Here is a 20,299-nt window from a genome sequence, read left to right on the forward strand (position 1 = left end):
GTGTGATCACAAAGCGCCCTGTATGTAAGACTATTACAACATTGGGCCAGCATATCCTGACTGCCCCCTCTTCTGTGGACCTCAGGCACAGAAGAGCACTTTGAAGACTGAGATGATATTTTATTTTTGCATCTCCAAAGCCTACCTGGCCTGGAGCTTTGTAGGTATTCAGTAAGCATACTTGAATAAATGAAAAATGAAGAAGTGAATGTCCCTCTTAGAAGGGTGGGGAGGGTGGGAATTACAAGATCAAGTGACTGATAGGTTTGCTTACTCTGACAAGTGAAGAATTACAAATTTAGACCTGCAAATCTGAAGTGTGTGTAAAAAAAAAAAAGGTAGTAATTGCAGAGGGAGGGCAGCTAAGCATGTGGCTGCTTTGGGTATTTACTCATCAGACCAGACTGAAGCAGCCTTAATCAGGGAAAATCAATCTGCCTGTTTTCGTTGTAAGCCTAAACATGCCGACGGGGGGAGCCCAGATAGGTGTTCCCAACGATCTCACATCCACTCTCATGTGCGCTATAGCTTTATTTACTTTCTGTGTAGAAGTTTGAATTGTTGGTAATTATCTCGTGTAGAAAATTTATCGTCTCCAGGCAGTGTTTTGTATCATGTTGTGCTTGAGGTCAAACGTCTTCATTTACAGAATACAGTGCAAACTCAGCCTGGAATTTGGACCCTGTGGCTTGCACTAAGCACCCTCTGCATTCGCCAGCTGTCTTTGGTAAAGTTGTCCACACGTCTTTCTCCATATTCTGTTCATATATCCTTTTTTTTCTTTTTTCACTTTTTGAAAGTCTGCTCTTTTAAGGTTGGCATTAGCTTCATTCCGGAAACTTGCAGCTGGACAAGTCCCCAGGGATGTCTTCACCCTGTGAATTCTCTTCTCCACTGACATAATCACATCCTCGCTTCTGACATGTTCTGAATATTTTTTAAAAGTTATGTTGAATAGAATCAAACTTGAAAATTTTCATAAACCTTTGTGCTTTGTTTGCCTAGCTTCCTTTTAAGATTATTGATAGAGGGAACTTCTTTGCATTCAATTGTAGCAGTTAGCACAAGGACTTGACCGTAGTTAAGTGTGCTATAAACGTGCATGGATATTTGAAAAGGCTGCCTGTGTTTAATAATAGCGTTAAATTAAACTTGAGCATGGAAGTGTCTGTGCAGTGGAATATAGTGCTTTCTTTGAAGTCAGAAGACTTAGGTATAAATTGCAGATCTCTTCCCTCCTTGGCAGCCTGAGTCAGGGCAATCTATCTCAATTCTTTATGCTTCAATTTTCTCATCTCTAAAATGGGATGATAGTAGTTGTGGAAAGGAAAACATGGAAATAAAATCCATGTCAAGGTTTTGCTTCGTGGTAAATATCCATCATTAAACATGAGCAAGTAATAATCACATTATATTTTGTAGCCGCCAGTGTCAGACTTCCTATGCTCATGTGTGTATGTACTCAGTCACTCAGTTGTGCCTGACTCTTTGCAACCCTTATGGACTGTAGCTTGCCAGGCTCCTCTGTCCATGAGATTTTCCAGGCAAGGAAATATTGGAGTGGGTTGGCTTTTTCTACTGCAAGGGATCTCCCCAACCCAGGGATCAAACTTGTGTCTCCCACATCTCCTGCAATGGCAGGCAGATTTTTTACCACTGTGCCACCTGGGAAGCCCCTCCAATGTTCATAGCCCAACCATTTATGGGTGGTCTCTTATCCTGAGTGAGTTACATCAACTCCCTGAACTTTTCTTTCTCTCTTTGTAAAATAAAGGGTAGCAGTGCTGTCCTCACGGTGTTGTTGAGAGGAATAAATGAAGGTCTGTGTAACACACTCAGCACGGTGTGTAGACCATATTAAATGCTTAACGAATACTGGCTGTTATTGCTGTTCACAGTAGCAGCTATGCTAACTGGAAATTTCACTTGCCCATATTGATGTGTCTGTATGGAGGAAATGATACATTTATCATAACAAAAAAATTTCCAAAAAGAAGGTTCCGCTATGAGCCATACCCCTCTTTGGTCCATCCTTTTGGTGCCATAGACTAAAAGATGAATGACTTTTAAATGGGGTTGAAGTTAAAATGAAAATTGTTTCCTGCCTCATGTATTTATTTCATGGGTTGTACTCATGTAGAAATGAACTCTCTGGAAAAGAGTAGCCTCACCTGGGTGACGTATATGTATCTGATGTTTAGCCCAGCTCTTGGCAGATACGGGCATCCCGCACTGTGGCACATGTGTAGACCACAGCAGAGCACTACTGACCACACAGTTTGGATACAGTCAGTCCCAGTGCTCCCTGCAGCACCCAGGCGCCCACCTGCTTACGGGCTCACATTCTTGTTCATGTCAAACAAGTAGATTCAGATGACTGGAGTATTTCCGTAGATTTCGATTCCCTCTTTCTTGAGAAGAGCCCATGCTCTCTCTGAGAAGGGTTAATACACTACAGAAATCCTTGTAGGAGGATTAACAAATATGTGATTCTTTTCGATTCTTTTCTCAGGGAAAAATGTACAAACAGGTTGTTACTACCATTTTCCAGCCTAGTAAAACCACACTGGTTTGCAGGTCACTCTCTAAATAGGATTTGTCTAAATCTCAGGTGCAGTACACAGAAGGCCAGGGCACCCCACTCCAGTACTCGTGCCTGGAAAATCCCATGGAGGGAGGAGCCTTGTAGGCAGGCTGCAGTCCATGGGGTCGCTGCAAGTCAGACACGTCTGAGCGACTTCACTTTCACTTTTCACTTTCATGCATTGGGGAAGGAAATGGCAACCCACTCCAGTGTTCTTGCCTGGAGAATCCCAGGGACTGGGGAGCCTGGTGGGCTGCCGTCTATGGCGTCGCACAGAGTCGGACACAACTGAAGCGATTTAGCAGCAGCAGCAGCAGGTGCAGTAAGTCAACCTCCTGCATAAATGCTAGCTGGGTATGGGTGTGTGTGTGTCTGTCTGTCTGTCTGTCTGTCTGTCTGTGTCTGTCTGTGTGTGTATGCATGTGTGTGCATGTGTGTGTGTGCGTGCATGTGTGTGCGTGCATGTGTGCATGTGTGTGAAATTTCTTCCAAAAAGTAAAGTTGTTCAGGCCAAAGTGAATGTATAACCCTTTTTGGAAAATGATATGCCTCTTATACTCATTTCAGGTGATTTTTTGGATCTCACTCCCTCCAGTTCTCTTTGTGTTGCCCCAGTTTCTCCTTTTCATTGCCCTCTGCTGATCTCAGGCTCACCCTCTTCCCCTCTGCAGTTCTTTCCTAAGCCATTCTATCTTCTCTCTGTAGAATTCATTACCTGGCTGATCTCATCCTGGCCCACGTAATGCCACCCTACATGCTTAGGGCTTTTGACTCTTTTCCAGGCACACCAGTCTCCTTCCCTACCATGAAGATTCTGAATAGGCTTCCCCTCTCGAACTTGCTATTCACTATCGGTACAAAACTTCTCTCTGGTAGTTTCGTGGCTCACTCCATCAGTTCCTACAAGTCTTAATTGTCATTTTATCTGTGAAACCTTCTCTGACTTCCCTATATGTGTGATCGCCAAAACATAACCACTCATTCTCTTTTTTATTCTTTTTTTTCCTAAATTTATTTATTTTTTAATTGAAGGATAATTGCTTTACAAAATTTTGTTGTCATGCTTTTTAAAGTAATTATCTCAGGCGGGGACCCAATTGGAAACAGATGGCTCACTCTAAAGGTTCTGCCGGAGACAGGTTAGTTAATAAAGTAACTAAGTATGAAGGTCTAGGCAGAGCTAAAGGGATCAGTAAGGAGTGATGAGGCACCCACGGAATGGCAGCTGTGGGGCAGCCATTGCCGCCCCAGGCCTGAAGGGACAAGCAAGGAGCGCTGTGTTGACCAGAGCCTGTTTTCTAGTGGGAACTTTGAAGGAGAATGAACAGAAGTGTGGCTGGAGATGGACACAGCCACTTCAGGAACCGGAAGACTCGCAGGAAGCAGAGGGCGTGGGAAGATAAGTTGTGGAAGCAATACCCTGGACTCCCTTTCTCTCGGCCTCCAAACACTTGCTCTTGCCTCTCACTAGCAGAACCCAGTAGGACTCCACAGGGCAGGTGAAGCCAACTCTAGAGTTCCGTTTCCTAGCGCCCAGAATAGGGAAGAGAAAAGTGGAAAAAGGATCTCAAGGTGTGAACAAAGACGAACTCTCAGAGGACCTTTAAAAAGGCGTTTTTTTTCCCTTGGCGCTTGGGATTGTACCCAGAAATCATTCACAAAACCACCATTAAATGTCATCACCTCCTTTTTTAAAATAATAATTTTTTTCATTGTGGTAAAAGTCACATAATATAAAACAGTTTTAGCTATATTTAACTGTGCAGTTCAGTGGCACTAAGTACATTCACATTGTTGTGCAACACTCCCCATCATCCATCGCCTGGATTTTTTACTTTCCTAAACTAGAACTCTGTCCCCATTAAACACGAATTCCCCAATCCTCCTCTCTACCCCTTCACCCCACCCCCGCCCCACTCCCTGGCTCCTGGCATCTACAAATGTACTTTGTGACTCTGAGTTTGACTATTCTAGGTCCCTCATATAAGTGGAATCTGAACAATATCTGTCTGTACCTACTGTATATTGGAATGCATTTTTAAGGTTAATTTAGTATATGTCCTTCAAATGAATTGAACCTTCCTTATCTCCTTTTTTTGATGAAGACTTAACATAGGCTGAAGTCACTGAGCCAGTGTGTCTTCTCCAAACAGCAGGAGTTTTGTTTCAAATATTTAAGAACAGTGTGAAACAGGCACTCACAAATGAGAACAGTTGCCCAACAAATGGGAATAGTATGCCATATTTGGATATACAGCACAGTGTTCAATATAGAGCATTTCTCAAAGATCCTAGAATAGACATATTGAAAGGAGAGATCTTTTCTTTTCTGAGGACATTTGATACAAATGTGCATTATACCCAGGAATTGATGCGACCATTCTAAAGGAGATCAGTTCTAGGTGTTCTTTGGAAGGAGTGATGCTAAAGCTGAAACTCCAGTGCTTTGGCCACCTCATGCAAAGAGTTGGCTCATTGGAAAAGACTCTGATGCTGGAAGGGGTTGGGGGCAGGAGGAGAAGGGGATGACCAAGGATGAGATGGCTGGATGGCATCACTGATTCGATGGACATGAGTTTGAGTGGACTCCAGGAGTTGGTGATAGACAGGGAGGCCTGGCGTGCTGCAATTCATGGGGTCGCAAAGAGTCGGACACGACTGAGCGACTGAACTGAACTGAACTGATAGAACTCAGGCAGTGTGCTAAACTAGATGGAGAGGTCCTCTCGCTTAACTCCAACAGTCATAATCATTAGGTTATTGTCAGTTTATCCATTTAAGAATTTAGATACTGAGGCTTAGGGAAGGGTGATTTTTCCTAAGGCCACTTACTTAGATGTGGTGATGCTTGGACTCACAGCCAGACTAGAGCTTTACATCCAAAGCCCTAGCTCTTGACTACTCTTAATATTAAGTCTGCCTCCAAGATGGGAAAGTGGTGGTTTCAGAGCAGAAGCTATTAATATTTTGACCTTCCTTTTGTTGAAATAAATTTACTTATTTGTTTTTGATTGTGCTGAGTCTTTGCTGCTGTGCCGGGGCTTTCTCTAGCTGTGGAGAGGAGGGGCTACTCTCTAGTAGTAATACTCTGGCTTCCCATTGTGGTGGCTTCTCTTACTGTTGAAGCCTGGATTTCTAGGCACACAGGCTTCATAGTTGTGTTGCATGGGCTTAGTGGTCCCGCAGCAGGTGGGATCTTCCAGGACAAGGAATTGAATTCATGTCCCTGCACTGGCAGGTGCATCCTCAGACACTGGACCACCAGGGAAGTCTCTGACCTTTCATTTTAATTTTTGCTGCTTCTAAGAGAAATCTCTAGAAAGGTCTCCTTTTATTTCCTATAAGACCTTATCTCTCAAAAAGTAAATTGGATACATTCTTGGATTTGACCAAAAATCTAGAGCAGGGTCTAAAGTTATATGATTATTCTCCTGACCACATTCCTTGCCCCAATCTCTGTATACAAAATATGCCTTAAATATTCATGTTAACTCTGGAAATAGATTTCCTTCTGTCTTTTTGTCTGTAGTGTGGGACCCAGAATTCTGAAGTGTGAATATTTATAGCAGGTGGCACATAACACTCTTTTGACTGTGGTACCTGTAAGTATGATCTCTGGACTTTACCTTGAAATGACTCTTTTAGCATCTATGTACTATGCCCATGAAACAATTGACAAACTTGAATTTTATTATTACCATGTTATTGATATCTTTTAAACCCCCAAATTTCTGCTTCCTTTCTCTCTGCTTCACTGTGGCATCTGAATTGAATACCAAAGAGAGATTATTCATTCAAGCATTTCCTTTGCAACAATTATTTTGAATCCTTAAATCCTGACCCATACCTGTTGGGGGTCCCAGATAGGCTAGGCTACCAGTGTGGATAATTGGAAGGCTCCTCTGGGTACTAGTCTTTCCATCACAGCTTATATTGTCTTTGTAAAAATGAACAAACTCTGTGGAATGGAGGAAGCAAAGATGATTATTATGACCAATAGCATGTTGGAACTTTTTTTTTTTCGGTTTGTGTACATCATACTTGTCTGCATAAGTTAATGAATAAAACGTGAAGACTTCCTACTTATCATTTTACTACACTTTTGAGTTTCAAAGGAGAGAATTTCTTATTTGTCTCAAGGTGATTTACTTTTTGGTGTGTGAGTGTGTGTGTGTGTGTGTGTGTGTGTGTGTGTGTGTGTACTTAAGTTGTCCAAATGATAAATAGTGCCCTAGGTAAGTTGCAGACTGTATATGTAAGAAAAAGTAATATTGCATTGGAAAGTTTTCAGATAAAGTAGAATTCAATTTGGTTTTGAAAGGCTATGATGAATGTTAACCACTTTTTTGCTGAAATTCTTTTCAGACACATCTTAATGATCCATATGTGAGTTTTTTTTAAACATCAAATGTATAATAAGTTATGAAAATTCTATTATTAATAACTTGTGAGGGAATGGTTTGTTCTTGATTTCCTTTCTTCACCCCCTTGAAATAAAGACAGGGCTAGGCACGCAAGCTATAAAGTGAGCTGAGTTTTGTAGTTTTTTTTCGCTTTGTTACCAGAGTTCTGCAACAGAGAAAATTATTTCCCTGGTTTCCTCACAATGAAATGCTGCGTGTTTCATTCAAAACAACAATAATGGAAACATACCCTGCATGTAACATGTCTAAATACTCACAAATAAACAGTGATTGAGATTAATGCTACCTTCAACGTGGGCTTATTCTTAGACACTTATGTAGGCATGAAGATTTAATTTTCCCTGTCACATGAAGCAAATGCCTCCTCTGATCAGGCGGGTTTGTTTTGAGGTTCTCCCTACTGCCCTCACTTCCCACAATGTTGTTTTGACATATTACTAGTCTTGTTAAGTACAGGCCTCCTTTCATGAAATACTGAAGAGCAATGGTTGGTAAACAGAATTTGCACGTGACAAAGTTTTAGTTTTCTGTGTGGTGTGAATATTTTAGATGCCGTATTGCTTTGTTTTAAGATGGTAGAATGGATGTTTTTGTCCTTTAAAATTCTTTTAACTTTTATTTTTTGAGAAATAGGACCCCTTTATCTTCAATTCTAAATATGCCCTGAAACATGTTAAGCATCACAGATGTTATACTTATTTACAAGTTGATATCATCAGTAATTTTATTTTCAGATGGCCAATGGTAGAACAATTTGCATTTTAAGTTTCAAATGATGTAATGAATTTAACAAGAGCCAAGCCAGCTTGTGTGATCCAAAAGCTAACATCATCTCCAACACTGATGATTTTCTTCTCTCTAACATTTTGTCCTCGTGTGAGACATCTGGACTTGAAGTGTGTCTTTTTAGTTTGTTCTCCCTCTGTCCTACTCAGCATCCAATTAATTGCTAAATCCTGTATTTTCTCCTTCTTTCAGTGCTTCTCCCTTCTGTCATTTATTTTTCATTCTGTCATTGATCTGAGAAAAGGCCTTTGTTTCTTTGATCCTAAAGTATTTCAGTGCTTCTGCCTCCCTGTTTTGAGGTCATTTCCAATTTACAACCTTTACACAAAGTTATCAGATTGCTTTGTAAAAATCTGCTAAATCTTGGAACATTCAGAGAACCTCATTCAAATCAATAGTAAAGCTTTGGTGATACACCCTCAATTAGTCTTTCTCCTGTTTGTCCAAGTTGATCTAGAATATTCTCTGTGGGAATTGGACATCCTAGTCAATCCTAGTAATTTCTGAAGCTGCCAGTTTCTTCCTCTGATACTCCTCCCCTTGACCCTGCCACCTGCCATTCTATTTACCCAACTTTTCTTTGTGAGTAAATATAGCACTTTACCCTTTCTGAAGTCTCCCTTGAACCACCAGCCGGGTAGGGCTACCCTCTACCACAACTCATTTAATTTTTTTCTACCATTTTATAATTCCATTTTCCTGGGTTGTACATTATCATAAATTTATTTCTTGAAATAGCATCTATTTATTTTATGTGTATTATTTGGGAGCAGTGGACTAAAGAACTCACAGTTGGATCTCATTTACCCCTCTGAGAAATTAGGTACAAATGTAGCCAAGAAATTCAAATGACTATTTGCTTTCGAAGCAGAAGAGGTACCATGTTTGTCTGACTTCAAAACCTTTGCTCTTTTAAGCTGCTGCTGCTGCTGCTAAGTCACTTCAGTCATGTCCGACTCTGTGCGACCCCATAGATGGCAGCCCACCAGGCTCCCCAGTCCCTGGGATTCTCCAGGCAAGAATACTGGAGTGGGTTGCCATTTCTTTCTCCAATGCATGAAAGTGAAAAGTGAAAGTGAAGTCAATCAGTCATGTCCGATTCTTCGCGACCCCATGGACTGCAGCCCACCAGGCTCCCCCATCCATGGGATTTTCCAGGCAAGAGTACTGGAGTGGGGTGCCATTGCCTTGTCCAGCTCTTTGAAGAGGTCTCCATTATAACCAGTTGTATTTGTGACTTCTCTGTTAGATTTTTGTCCAGTGAGGGCAGGCATTACTGTTACAACTGTATCTTCTATGTAAATATTATAATTTCTGAGCTACTAGAAAAAGATATCAATTTAATAAATAGGAAGTGATAACTCTATCAGGATGGAGAAGAAAGCAGTCTCTGTGTGATTCTTGTGGTTTGATCTGGGTACGGAACCAAAATAGTATTTTTAACACTATCCTTTCCCACTTTAAGTGGCCATAGGTTGCTTGACCTAAGAATTTTATCTGGGATATGGTAAAGAGAAACTGCGATGTCAGAGCTTTCACAAGTTCTTACTGTTGCTGAAGGTGTTGACCCAGGGCAGCCATGTTATAGTTAATCACATTAATGATGCTTTTAGTTGAAAAAGTAACAACCAGATGTAGTCCAGGCAGGCAGTGTTTAGACAAAAGGGAAATAAATTTGTTCCACATGATAAAAAGAAAGGGCTCTTTTGTCCAGGTTTTCACCTGGCTGCCTCGAAGATTTCTAGATGATGTTTGTGCTGGATGGATAGTAGTTGTATATTAAAGTATTGCTTGAGATATAGGTAAGTACATAAGTCCTAAAATATTAAAATACAGGGCAGTCACTACTGCTAAGGGAAGAACTCATTATACCAAAGTTCCAAACCTATCTCTTTAAGTGTTCTCCTTCTAGAATAGAGAGAGAGTCTAACATGTTTGAATCTGAAAATGTCCTATTTAAGTTGGCTTCAATCCCCTGCAGTTAATTTGCTTAGAGGCAGAAAATACAGTTCTCTGCAGAACTGTCCTTATTTATTTGCACGTATTCCATGGAAAGGTCTCTGTCAACGTTTGTCAAATAATGACACATCCTGAGTCAGGTATTTGAAGATACAATAGATGAATCAGAAGTGACTTGGTCTTATCCTAGGGACTGGGGTGAGTATCAAGGCTCAGAGGGAAAAAAAATCTAATCTGCTGAGAGGAGCAGCTGATGCAAGAGGTGAATGATATTTGTGTCAGAGAGAGTAGTTGAAATGTGGCCTGAAAGATAATTAGGGACACAGCGAAGGACTGAAGTCAGCTGTTGTGTCGTAAGGCCCTGCAAGTGAATTTGTATGACTTATCATTGCCTGAGTAGCAAATGAGGTCCATTTAGTTAAATGAAAGTCTAAGTGTGCTTAATGCTTAGTCCCTAAGTTGTATCCAACTCTTTTGCAAACCTGTGGACCATAGCCTGCCAGGCTCCTCTGTCCATGGAATTTCCCAGGCAAGAATACTGAGTGGGTTGCCATTTCCTTCTCTAAGGGATCTTCCTGACTCAAGGATTGAACCCAAGTCTTCTGAGTCTGCTGTATAGCAGGTGGATTCTTTACCAGTGTGCTTATAAGGAAAAAAAAAGAAAGGACTACAGGTATTCCCTATTTTTTTGTTGTTGTTGTAAAACACGGAGAGCCCTGAGGTCTCCAGGCCTGCACAGCATCAAATGATCTCTAGTAACAGGAATAGGAACAGTGTGGTCACCTCCTTATCCCTTGCAACACCCCTACCCACAGAGTTGCAATTTTACTCTTGCAGTGACAAATGAAAAATTATAAACATTTCTTTGGAGGCACAATTTACCATATTATTCCCCGAGTCCACTTGGCCGGTAAAAGAGGCAATTCCTAAAAGCTTATTCCACGGCAGCATCACATCCTTGCCACCACAGTTGTTACCTTTTTCAAATCACGGGTGACACATTGAGCTTGAAGAATAGCCGCCTCTGGCAGCCTCCTGCCAAAGTGAAACTTCCCTGAAAGATGCATACACCTGTCAGAATGTCAGGGCCTATGCCCTCCGACTTCAGGGTGTTTCTGCATTTGTCTTTCAAATTTGAAACTCTGTCTTCTGGCATCCAGATTTGCTCCAGCTTTATGAAAGCAGGTCCAGAGCCAGGTGAAGGAAGTGAGTTTCTCATCCTAGTCGGGGGGCTCATGGTCCAGAAGAGTGCTTTAGCACACTCTCCCAGTAGGTAAGGATGGACTGTTAGCGCAGACGGCAGAGTTAAGCCGGAATGTCCTGCAGAGACTCACCATCACAAAGGGTAATACTACTTTATCGATCCCTTCCACACTGTCTCCCACCGTTGTGTTAAGCCTGTGGCAAGTACAACCTTTACAAAACGAGATCTGGAGATATGACTTACTTTCTAACTTGAACGCAGACTTTTAAAAAAGTGGATAAAAGCCTGTTTTGTAGGAATGGCGTGGTGTTGGCATTTCAGAGCGTATATGATAAAAATAAAATCAAAGTCAAGTATCTCAACAGAGGGAAAAAGTCACATTGAGACTTGCGTATAAAGTGTGGCTGCAGTCTTCCGCTGAAAGCAGAAATAACTTAATTTGGCCACGTTGTATTGAATAATCCAATTCTTTTCTTGTTACTTTAAGAGAGGCAACATTGTTAGCATATATTTGTAGAGATTAGATCCTCATTTTTTGTCTCAGACTTTATGAACAGGGAGCATTATTTATGTCAATGAGGTTAGGCAAGGTCCTGTAGACACACAGATTGATTGTCCAGAAATATTGATGATTTATAAGCCCTTATACTTTGTGATTTTTTCCTCTTTATAAGGCATTCCACTATCAAGGAGTTAAAAAGAATAAAAAAAGCATTTGCTGAGAGCTGCATGGGAACGTGTTTTTAATTGGCATTGTCACCCTTCTAAGGATAATGGGAAAAAGCTTATACTTCACTGCCTGCATGATTTTTGATTTTACCTTTGTTTGTTACAATGCAGAATTAGGGGGGAAAGAATTGGCCGTGAGGTACCTTTTAAAAAGGCTTTTCCTTTCATTGTATGCACTAAAGGGATGAGAGAGAAGTAAAAGACAGATTTATTTTTATGTTTAATCAAGTCCAATAATAATTGCATTGTGGTAACTGCTTTGAGCATTACATTTTCGGTAAGTAATTTATCAGCTGCATTCTTTTTTATTTTATTTTTAACATTTTTTTTTCTTCTGGAGGGGATTAACAGTTACCGTAGGATTTATATACCATAGGCAATTTTTTCCCCTTTCGTAAATAAAGTTTACTAATGCTGTAGGCTTTCTAAGGGTTCCCTGAACTTCCATTTTATACTTATAACTTTAACTCATTTTCTTCCTTGTCCTGACTTTGCAAGATTATCTGGGTGGCTAATGGGACCTGAGGACAAGAGAAGAAATTTGTGGGCAAGGAGGGTGATCAACAACGTGCCCTCGTTTACCCATGGCATTTCCGGTTTAAGCACTGAACATCTCAGGTCTTAGGAAGCTTCTGGGTCCCAGGCAAACCAGGAGAGTCCATGACCCTGTAGCTGAGGCACGGTGCTAGAGCCGGAGTGCCCATAGCGGCTTCATGTGGAAAACTGTAAAAGAATAAAAATACAGTTTCTTCCCAGCTGCAAGAACAGGGGTGAGGTAAGACAACATAACCGACTGGGAAGGATATTCCTGAAAGGCAGGACTAGAGAAAGTCAGAGAAATAATTGACTCAGGCCGAGGCCAGGTGACCTTTAAACCGTATGAACTCCCTTGCTTTTCCCTCATCCCCACCTATTTTCAGATGACATGCTTATTTACAAATCTGCCTCTACCGTCTTTCTGTGGCTATTCTCTGTTCCCTCTGGAGAGAATAAATCACCTAAGCCTGACATGCCCAGTTACCTGTAGTCTGGTTCTGTTTGGCTGTTAGCCAGTACTTCGATTCCTCAACCCTAGGGTTTCTTAGTTGTATTAATCTAAGGGGTGTCTTCAAGCAGATCAGCAGAGAGGCTAGAAATAGCCATGGCCTATATGTGAGCAGTGGTGCTCCTGAAAGTCTTTGTAGGAAATCTGGGTACAGCAGCCATGGTATTTTAGAACTTATGACAGCAAAACTGCTGAACTGGTTGGCCTGATTCTGCCTGAAATGAGACCATTAACGTCGTTATAGAAGCAAATCCACAGCAGCTCTTTACTCCCTCTCTTCCTTATGATTATTTTCCTTTCTCTCTTCCAACATTCCTTTCCCCCTTTGTTCTTCCTTTCTTTCCTTTCTCTGGTTTTCCTAAGGAACTGGTCATATGTGTGTGTGTGTGTGTGTGTGTGTGTGTGTCTCTGTGTGTGTGTCTGTGTGTGTCTGTGTGGTTCACATATCTTCCCTTTTAGTCGAAAAGGATAACTGACGTACTATTGTGTAAAGCAAAAAAGATCTAACTGTGTGTTTGGCTCAACCTGGGAAAAAGAAATATTGTTGCATCAAGCAGAAAATATCTAAATGAGTCTCTTTGAATATAAATATATTAATAGAAATATTAAAAGTCTGCATAGCCAATTCTGTATGTAATAAAAATTGTGAGATAGACTGATTTCAGTGGAGTGGTGGAAAAAAACATGTTTATTTTCATTGTAAAACAGTGTATACAAAAGTGTGCAGCTCTTACATTTTTGTTTTCTTATGAAACTTTAGAAATCGTATTACATTTTGCCTGAAATCTTAGATTTCTTTAGAAGGGATTTAGAATGAAAATGCTTTTCTTTATTTTTCAAGTCTAGGACTATGTATGGGTTAGTTTATTTCTACCAGAAAAGCAGTCATTAGTAAGCAGCCAATCTTATTCGAGATTTCATCCATGAGGCAAGTTAAATTAAGAAAGATTTTGTCATTTTTGTTAACTAATAATCCTTATCAAATTTAGAACATAGCTGCAATTTGCTTTCTTATAAAAATTTAAAACAGTTGCAAAACATTTTAATTGAACTTTTATCATTTGTTATTTGGATGCTGGAATGGAAAACAGCACTGCTAAAGATTTAAGTTAAAAAATTCCTATAGGAGGGGAATTTCTGCTGTGTGTGTACATATATATATATGTGTGTGTGTGTTTATATATATTTACATATTTTTAAGATTTTTTTCTAAATTTAGTTGAGTGAATATGAAATTATTCTTCCAATAGATTAATATGGCAGTTCAATGAATCCATTAAACATTATATAAATATTTCTTATTTTCTTGAAAGACTTCTGTTGCTTTTTTTTTTAAGTGCTCTTTCAATCTTGCTTTTCTACTACAGTATTTTGTCACTAATAGTGAATAGAAAAAATTGTTTTTTTAATGACTTTAGAAATCTTATAAAATATTTTCTAAGCTTTTGGTGTCCTTTATTGTTTTTACAACTTGAGAAACTTTCTTAATTTAAAATAATTCAGAACTTCTAATTTTACACTTGCCTGTTTGGTCTATTCCCAAATAAATTTTCAGAAAAATAACTTCTTATTTTTTAGGGAGAGGTGTAGAAATATAAGGAGCTTCAATACAAATCTGCCAATTTTCTATGTTCATGACATTTCAAATATATGATTCCATTCTTCCTTTGTTGCTTTAACAAGGAAACTCCCCCAAAATTAAAATTCATAATAATATAGCATCTTGTTATTTCCAGTCAAAATTATTTAGATGGCATCTTATGAAATGTATGAAGTCTCCATTAATATAAATATGTTATTAAATATTTACCCCATTTTAAAAAATGCTAACACTGTGTTTAAACTCAAGATATTCTAACAGTAAAGTGTATCTCTCTCTTTCTCTCTCTCTCTCTTTTTTTTTATATCTCCCATTAAGTCGTCATTTCTGTCCTCTGCCTCTTTACCACAAATTCAGGCAAGGAGAACTAACATTATTTATACAGTTCAGGCAAGGTTGCATTTAAAGGCCCATTATGTTATTTTTTACCGTGATTTGCTGTAAATCATCCCTCATTGTCATCTATTTTATCTTTCGCATTCACACACATGATTAGAATGATGGTACGGAAGGTCAAGCATGAAAATGATGCTGTTTTGATGATGCATTCAGCTTTGGATAACTGACATTTATATCAGTCCTGACTCTAATACTTACTCCGTATACAGTTTTAAGGATATCATCTCCCCTGAATTTCCTGGTGTGCAAGCCTGAGAGATATAATACTTGTTAATAAAACAGATGTTTAAAGTTGCCCTGTTAGCAAAATACTTACTTACATAGAAAAGAACGAATAATTTGTTGTTAAACCATCTTCCTTGTCAACGATTGAAACATTCCGTATCTTCCTGAATTTTGAGAATTTAGATAGCCGTATCATTGTCTTCAATTCCATGTATATAGCCAGAATCATGCTAGTGATCCACACTCAGCAAATATTTGTGTAATAAATACACCATGTTTAGGTTTCCTGTTATGTAAGGATCTAGCTATTTGATTTTCCATTTGGGGAATGGTACTCTCCTCCTCTTGAAAGTGAGAGATCAACTAGTTTGTTTTAGAGATTTGTCACCCTTCACAGTCTATGATTCTGTATTGTATGTATTTTATATGTAAGTGACTCACATCCAGGCAAACTAACTTGCAAAATCAGCAAAAGGAGCCACCTGAACCATAAAATAAAGAAAAAATGGCCACTGACTGCATTTTTAAACCACATTTCAGATATGGATTTCAGAAATGCAAATTACTAACATAGTAAATTTACTATTATATAACAAGTACAGTAAATTTATTGTTAAATACCCACCTCAATTTACTCATTAAAGGTAATTTTATGATTTCCCTTTTGACTTATCAAGGGACAAAGCTTTCTGACATTTATTTTTGTTAAGAAAGAAGCACACTTTTGAAATCTCCATATTTGGGGGATTTTTAGGTTATTTTTAGACCCATTTCTGGCCACTCAACCTGTGTACACAAAACTAAGTCAAAAGAACAGATGACTTGGTATTTTCAAGAATTATCTCAGTTCCTGTTGTTGAAAACATATCCTTTGAAGATATTTCAGAAAATTAATTCTTGGCTCTGAACATAATGTTGAGCCAGAAAACAAGGAGTAGAGCCCAAGGTGAGGAAGTGAAGTTTATGCTGTTATAACCCAGAATAGGCAATTTCTTTTCAGTACCATTTTTGCCCTTTATTGCAGAAACCAAAGTACATACATTTTTTTGTCTGTCTGAGGCTTAAATACAAACAATGTTTAAATACAAACAATAGTTAGCATTTATATAGCACCTTATACTAAGGTAGAAAAGTGCCACAAACACTGAAAATGCCATTTATAAATAATGTGTAAATATAGTGATGGTAACAAGTTTTGTTTTTATTTTGATTGGGATGGTATGGAGTAAAGTGTCTCATTTCCACAGTATTTCAGTATCTACTGTACACTTAAGGGGCCATCCATGGTAGTAATTGTGATTTGTTTGCTGTGGTTTGGGATCATGGCATGCCTGACACTTATTTGTGTATATTTCTATATAAGATTGGAAGAACGGCTTTGAACCTACCTAAGAAAGTCAACCCATCTCCTCTTTTCATGTCCTTATCCTGCCAGTGTTTGCTGATTTACAGCCCTTAGGCTACCTTTTGGTGACAGTTGCCAAAAGGAAAATTTACTTTGTAAAATTTAATTTGGTTGCAATGGGTCTTTGCTGTGGCAACACAAGCTTGTAGTTGAGGTATATGGGTTCTAGAGCATGTGGGCTCAGTAGTTACCCCTCAAGGGCTTACTTGTTGAACTTGGGCCCCCTGAATTGGGGGCAGAGAGTTTTACCCACTGGACCACGAGGAAAGTTCCCAGAAGCTGAATTTAGAAGGGTCCAGTTTGGTGTAAAGTTCTGGAGTGTAGTAGGTCTTAGCGCCAAAACAGAATTCAGTCCTTGTCCTCCTAGATAATACAAGGCAAAAATCATTCCAGGCTTGTTTTCCTTAACACTATAATAGTAACAATGATCTAACATAGCTAAGAGGGTCAAATAATGTTTTATATATATATATAAAACATTATTCGATCCTGACCCAGGGATCGAACCTAGGTCTCCTGCATTGTAAGCAGACGCTTTTACCTTCTGAGCCACCAGGGAAATCACTATATATATATATATATATATATATATATATATACACAAAGACCTATATATTTTACATTTCTTGAGCATACACACCGAACTACACACACACACACACACACACACACACGCACTGTGTCATTGTTGTTGTTCAGTCACTAAGTCGTGTCTGACTCTTTGTGACCCCATGGACTGCAGCATGCTATATACACTGTGTATATATATATGTATGTATAAGGGGCTTCCCTTGTGGCTCAGTTGATAAAGAATCCGCCTGCAATACAGGAGACCACCTGCAATGCAAGAGACTCAGGTTCGATCTCTGGGTCAGGAAGATCTCCCAGAGAAGGAAATGGCAACCCACTCCAGTATTCTTTCCTGGGAAATTCCATGGACAGAGGAGCCTGGTGGGTAACAGTTCAGGGGGCCTCAAGAGTCGGACGCAACTTGACAACTAAACCACCACCATATATGTATATGGTGCTATATATGCACACGTATATGTAAATGTATAGCATAGATATATATAATACATGTCTAACTCTACTGATAAAGCATGCAAATTGTTAAATAAGAATGACTATTTTTCTCAAAAACAAGATAAATCAAAATGAATAGTAGTTCTCATGTTTTCTTCCTTCTATGCCAGTGTTTTTTTTTTTTTTTGCCCTCAAACCTGAGACATGCAACCCACTTTGGAGGCTGCTATTTTAAAAAATCTGGAAAATGCACAATATAACTGGTGTAGTCATTACTAGTTTAGCATGACTGTAGACTGAATTCAGGATTTCAGCCACTCTAGTCATTCTATTGGGATAAATAACTGTAAGTCCATTTCTTTAGCAATCTACACAGAGTTCAGAGTAGTAGACCGTTAGGTTAATGTAGGAGTAAACAAAAGGAATTCTAGGACCTTGTAAGTTTTTATCCCATCTGAAAATTAGTTAAAGCCTGTTGTAAAAATAATAACTGACATGTGTATAGTACATAACAACCTGCAAATCTCTTTTCTGACACTTTAACTCATTTGACCCTCTGTATCTTCCTATAAATCAGGTATAGTCAACATACTGATTTTTGTAGCTAAGGAATTGAATCTTTCTCTTTTCATGAAATACCATCTGGCTCCAGTGCCCATGGAAAAAGTACTTTCAACAACATCTTCTGGCCTTAACTCTTCGTCTCCGTTGATTTTTGAAACTTTCCAATAAGAAGATCATTATTATAAACCATTTGTTTGATTTTCTTCCCATGGTAGCAGATTGAGTAAAATAATACTCTATCCTCTTCGGTTTCTCTACTCACCATCTCCCTGGCCCTTGCTTTCAGTGTTGCATAATTTAAGGAGAGAGGAGTAATAATTGGGATTCCTTTTTTGCTTAACTATAACCACTTAACACCCCAGTTTCAATCCTTTTCTTAAAACTAAGGATCTAATTGATTGAGGATTTTTCAACTTTTTATTTTATATTGGAGTATGACCAATTAACAATGTTTTGATAGTGTCAGGTGGACAGCAAAGGAAGTCCGACATACATATACATGTATCCATTCTCTTATTGGGGGATTTTATCATGCTGGTATGATATTGTATGTGACCAAAATGATTTTATTTATATCACTACAGTGACTCTTATCCTTAACTAAAATCCTGAAATGATATGCGCATTATTATATGTATTTGCATACTTGAACTTCTTTGGAGTTAGATTTTTATATATTCTACCACTTTCTCAGAAGTTCCATGAGCCAGGAGTCACTGTCTTGGGATTCAAGCTCTTCCATGAGATTCCTATCTATTCAGTGTTGTCTAAACTTGATGATGACGAAGCACATAAAGCGGCTTAGGGAGACTACGCTATCATTTGGTTCCATTTGCTGAAGATCATTTCTTGGCTGTAGTTGCTTAGAAAAACAACATGTTTTCAGATTAACTGCAGACATCCATGCTATTTTCATGCCCCTCAGAAACCTTCAGAGTGTCTCTGGGGGAACAGGAAACAGCAAAGCCTCTCTCCCTCCAGACTGAGGGTTTTGTTATCCTAACACCCATGTTGTCACCTATGCTTTCTGCACATAAAACTGCTCCCCGCAATTCCCACCAAGGCTGAGCTAACTGCTGTGACTGTCTGCAGGTCCCTTGGGTGGAGGCAGTAGTAATTTTTCAGCTGAACATTGATGGTGCCTGGCTTTTTTCTACTTTATTGTTTAGGGCATTTATAATTTGGGGCCAGATGATAAAACATTTAACCAAGTGGAATTCAGCAAATGTCCCAGAGTGTGGCTTTCATGATTACAAGTTCAATCAACCCCTTTGAAGATTTACTTCTTTTCCCCCGAATTTCTCTTTGAAAGTCTATTTCAAGAGGAATCTTTACTTCATTTCACAGTAGTCACTCAAGTATTTCAAGAGAGGGAAAATAAAACAATTAAAAGAGAGTCTCAGCTATGAACTCATGTAAGTTTCTTGCATTTGAAAAAAAGGGTCTCTCCCCTTTAACCTTTAGGCTTCTATTTCATTTTGGGGGTTGTAAAATATTGGAAAGAAGGTAAAGGAAATGATTTCTTGTGGAATATAGATAAAAGAGCTACTCTCTTTCATTCTGTCTTCAGTGAGGTTTGCTGAGGCAAGGAAGGAATCAGGTGTTAGAACAAATGGAGCTGTGAAAATGGGTCTGTATTAAAGCATGCCTGGAGGAGTTTAGTGAGATTCCCTTTGGGAGACCAAATTTGGAAACAACCCTTGGGACCACATGGAGCTGGCTTATCTGTCAGTCACTGCAAAAAGCGTGGGTCTTCACAGGCTGCTGAGCTGAATGTGGGGCATAGACATGTGTCCTGTGTGGGGAAATAACCTGAATTCAAAAGAAACTGAAATCCAAATGGATGATCCCACCCCTGGCTAGAGACAAGGTTACAGAATCAAACAAGTTAGGACTGAAAAGTGCAGTGGTGTGACTAGAAATCAGTTGTGAATAGAAGCCATAAAGAGAGGCCAACCCGCCTTTCAGAAAAGAGATTGTTTCTTTGAGCGTCAGTCTCCTTCTTTTACATCAAATTATATTTGAAAAAATCCAGCAGAATTAACCATGCCTCTTCAAAAGGGAAAAGAAACTCTGTGTTGTAGTGTGAATAACCCCTCTTCACCACCAAGCATAGCTTTAAACTTTGTTGTCATTCAGTTAGGTCTTCTTATTGTCTTAGATTTGCCAAGGAGGGTTAGCACAGAGATGCACTAACAAAGTTTTAAACAGTCATAAGAGAATCATCCTAATGCCCTTGATAGGGAACTGTTGGCCTGAAACTGCCCACCTTGGCCAGGCAGGTTGATAACCACTTGCAGGAGTTGTCTCACAACAGGAGGTTCTGATTTAAAGAAAAAAAAAAAAAAGGTG

At 39.2% G+C, this 20,299-nt stretch overlaps 1 protein-coding gene across 1 annotated transcript in view; it reads left to right on the forward strand.

Annotated features, from left to right (window-relative positions):
* TENM2 (teneurin transmembrane protein 2) overlaps positions 1–20,299 on the forward strand; it is a 1,394,720-nt gene that overhangs the window by 208,542 nt on the left and 1,165,879 nt on the right. The gene's annotated exons all lie outside the window — the stretch shown is intronic.

Source organism: Ovis aries, chromosome 5 (assembly GCF_016772045.2).
Source record: "Ovis aries strain OAR_USU_Benz2616 breed Rambouillet chromosome 5, ARS-UI_Ramb_v3.0, whole genome shotgun sequence".
NCBI classification, from domain to species: Eukaryota; Metazoa; Chordata; class Mammalia; order Artiodactyla; family Bovidae; genus Ovis; species Ovis aries.